This window comes from Rhagoletis pomonella, unplaced genomic scaffold, assembly GCF_013731165.1.
Source record: "Rhagoletis pomonella isolate Grant_MI unplaced genomic scaffold, Rhpom_1.0 Rhpom_scaffold_00009, whole genome shotgun sequence".
Classification (NCBI taxonomy): Eukaryota; Metazoa; Arthropoda; class Insecta; order Diptera; family Tephritidae; genus Rhagoletis; species Rhagoletis pomonella.
The window spans coordinates 3,099,853-3,104,143 of record NW_023458563.1 but is presented as its reverse complement, the minus strand read 5'-3'; positions in this window follow the sequence as shown (position 1 = coordinate 3,104,143).

Genomic DNA, 4,291 nt, shown 5'->3' with positions numbered 1-4,291 from the left:
CATAGTTACAACCGGTCCAGCAGTTTTCGCACGACCTCGCCGTCTCACAGGCGAAAAACTAGACGCAGCAAAGCTTGAGTTTCAGTACATGCTAGATCGGGGAATTTGTACGCCGTCGAACAGCGAATGGGTTAGTCCCCTGCACATGGTACGCAAGGCCAATGGCGAGTGGAGACCGTGCGGGGACTATCGGTCCCTCAACGCTGTAACAACCGCCGACCGATACCCCATACCATTTTTACACGATGTCACGCATATATTGCATGGGAAATCTGTTTTTTCGGTAAGAGATTTACAACGTGCTTAGAATCAGATCCCTGTCGAGCCAAAAGATGTTCCTAAAACGGCAATTACGACGCCGTTCGGACTCTTCGAGTTTCACTTCATGACTTTTGGCTTACGAAACGCAGCGCAGACGTTTCAGCAGGACATTCCCGACGTGTTGCAAGGAATCGATTTCGCTTTTGCATATATAGACAACATCCTCGTGGCTTCTGCGAATCCAATCGAACACGAAAAACATTTACGGGAAATTTTCAAACGTTTAAAGAAGAATCATTTGGCCATTAATGCCAGCAAATGCCAATTTGGCAAAACTCAAGTTAACTTCCTCGGCCACGCCATCAGCGCGGAAGGGCTCAGACCCATGGATGTAAAGGTAGAGGCGATTCGCAAGTTTTCGAAACCAACTGTGGCCAAAGATCTGAAACGTTTTCTTGGAATGCTCAATTTTTATCGCCCCTTTTTGCCCAACGCTGTGAGAAACCAACGAAAATTGCAAGATTTAATAAAGGGCAACATCAAACACGACAAAACCGTCATAAAATGGAACGAGGAAGCCAACGAAGCAGTTACGGCTTGTAAAGATGAACTGGTCAACGGTACTCTCCTGGGTCACATGCCCCTGGTTGCGGAACTCACTCTTACGACCGATGCGTCGAACAACGCAGTGGGTGCCGTAGTTCAACAAATCAGCAGTGATGTCCACCAACCGCTCGGATTCTACTCAAAGCGGCTAAGGTCAGCGCAAACAAAATATGCAACGTATGATCGGCAGTTGGTTGCGGTCTACCAGGCTATTCAGCATTTTCGCCACATACTAGAAGGTAGGCAATTCGTAATTTACACTGATGATAAACCCTTAATTTACGCCTTTACACTAACCGTAAACGATGCACCTCCTCCGAGAGCCCGCCAGCTAGATTTTATTTCCCAATTTTCTGCTCTACCCAAGCCACAAGAAAGGCGACCCCGCCATTCGCGCCAACTACTGCGGGACCAGCCTTCTAAGCATAGGTTACAAGTACGGTTACCATTTTGGTCAAATGGACCAAATTTTGTCCATTTCTATTCGTTTGGTCCATTGGTCTAATTAATTTTAAAATGGTCTATTTCACCAGCCTTTGGTTAGCTTATTATCACCCTTTCACTTCTTGTAATAGTTTCGCGTTTTCAATTTTTTCTATTTAATTTATGAATATTCCGCCCTATGTTGAATATCGCCATCATCAATAAAAGTGAGGATACGGCCATCGTCAGCCATGTTACTGATGCGCTAGCGAACATCAACGATGACGATTACGACATTCAACAGAGGGCCGATTGGCAACACCTGCTAAAGGTGTGAACTCGCCTTGCCACTGATCTTCAAATATGGCATGGCTAAGCATCTGTCAAAGAACGCTTTAAAAAACATCGCGGTTTCTTACTAATTTCAGTTACTCGGTGACTAATATTAAAGTGGCTGGCAAAAATATAGAAAGGTAGCAAAACTTTAATCATAGCATTTAGCACATGAAAATAATATTCAATTTCAATCGAAAATATATTAAACATCTTGCAATTATTACACCACATAAAGTTCTTTCTGATACTGATGTTTTACCGCTACTCGATCAATTTCCTGCATTGGTAACTGATACAGATATAATTTAATTTCAGTTTCGCAAATTGAGGCTGAGTGAAGGTAACTTCAAAAACTAAAAAAAAAATTAAAAATAGATTGGGTGAAGCCGCCTTTGGAAAAATGTGTGATTTAGTTCTTAATATTTTTAGTCTGCCTCACAGTTCCGCAGCAGCTGAGCGCGAATTTTTTGATTTAGCATCAATAAAAACGAAATTAAGAAACAAATTATAATTAAAAACTTTAAATAATGTAATGTTAATAATATACAATTGTAATGCGCGTTGGATGTAATATAAAAAAAAATCGTTATAAAAACTGAATTGGCATATTTTCTTGATAAAGAGGAATAAACTCCACTCAATTTCCCTATGTAATAAAAATTGGTCAATTTTTTAACATTTGGTCCATTTTTTGGTTCGAAAAATAAATTGGAAACGGCAACCGTTGTTACAAGGTCTTATCGAGCGTATTGTGTGAAAGACTGAAGCCCACCGTCAATGAACTGATTGGGCCCTATCAGTGTGGCTTTAGGCCTGGAAATCCACCATAGACCAGGTATTCACAATACGCCAAATCTTGTAAAAGACCCGCGAGAAAAGGATCGACACACAAGCTATTTGTCGATTTAAAAGCGAAAGGCGACGTTTTTGATCTCAAGAATTTGGATAATAATTATTTTGGGTCTCTGGAATTTTTTGAACGCAGCAGCGACATCATGAATTTGTATGAGTTTGACATAAAAGAAGATGAAGGACCTGTAGCGATTCTACAGTATGTGGCAACTCAACTTATAATTATCACTTATGAAAATTAGCAACCCTGAATATTTCAATATGTAAGATAAAATGCAACCCTAAACTAAGAAGAGGAAATAAAGAAAATTGTCAATTGGGTTTTTGCTAGTCATCGGAGGAAAACGTGGTTCTTCTTATTTTAACATAAAATTAGCAAAACCAGCTAAATTGGTGACCCCGACGACTAATTTTCTGAACGCATCATCGTTTCGAAAAAATGGCCGAGAACGAAGTAACACCGGCTCCACATCAAGCAACTGCGCCAAGCGATGTCCAGCAAAAACCTTCCAACAGCGACTACCTGCTTAACCAAGAAAAAGTCAGCGTTAAAATACCCCCATTCTGGGCTAAACGACCAGAAATTTGGTTCGCGCAAATAGAAGCCCAGTTTTGCATTGCTGGAATCTCATCGGACATAACCAAATTTAACACTGTGATTGCATCCATTGAATCTCACGTGATAGCGCCAATTACGGAGGCAGTGCTACAACCACCAGCAGAAGGAAAATACTAAAACTTAAAAAAGTGCATCATCGACCGGTTCGGCTAAAGCGAAGAGAAAAAGATGAAAAAACTTTTATCTGAATGCGACCTAGGTGACCGACGGCCCACACAACTTTTACGGGAGCTGAGTGGTCTCGCCCGAGACAGAATAAGCAACGAGTTTCTCAAATCCCTTTGGCTTCAGCGTTTGCGCCCTCAAACTCGCGCTATCCTTCAGGCATCCACATCTGAACTTCCCGAACTTGCCAAATTAGCGGACAAAATCATGGAAGTCAACGATCATAACCACGTGGCAATGGCAACGAGCTTAGAAACACAGGTGGAGCCTACAAGTGAATCCAGCCGTATTGAGCGAATAGAGAGGCAGCTCGATCAATTGCAGCGTAAACGATCTAGGCCATCTGCAAAACGGCCTTCTACAAAATTTACAACGAAAAAATCAACTCCTGGTGAATTCTGCTGGTTCCATACGAAATTCTGCCGTAATGCACAAAAATGTCGCGACCCTTGCGGTTTCAATTCGAAGTCAAAAAACTAATGGGGGAGTCAGACCGCCGGCTGTCTACGTTCGACAAACCCGTGAGCAACATTGCACGTATCGCAATCACGGACAGCAACACCAAACTTAAACTCATAATTGACACCGGGGCCGATGTATCCGTTACACCAGTTCGACCAAGTGACATATGTGGGAAAGCAGAAAACCTTCAATTATACGCAGCGAATGGCACGCCGATCAAAACGTACGGCGAACGACGCATGAGCCTATCCTTAGGTTTGGAAAAAACTTTGAGTGGACCTTCATCATAGCAGACGTCTCAGCACACATCATCGGCTTAGACTTTTTACGTAAATTCAATTTACTCGTGGATCCAGTACGCAACATGCTTCACGACCGAACGACGCTTAACGAAGCTAAAGGTCATGCTATCCACGCGAACATATCATCAGTTGTAGCTTTCGAGGCGCCAGATAAATACGCTAGTCTGCTAGATGAGTTCAAGGAGTTAAGTATACTTAACAACGCGAAGAAATGTACGTCATCGAAAGTAACACACCACATAGTTACAACCGGTCCAGCAGTTTT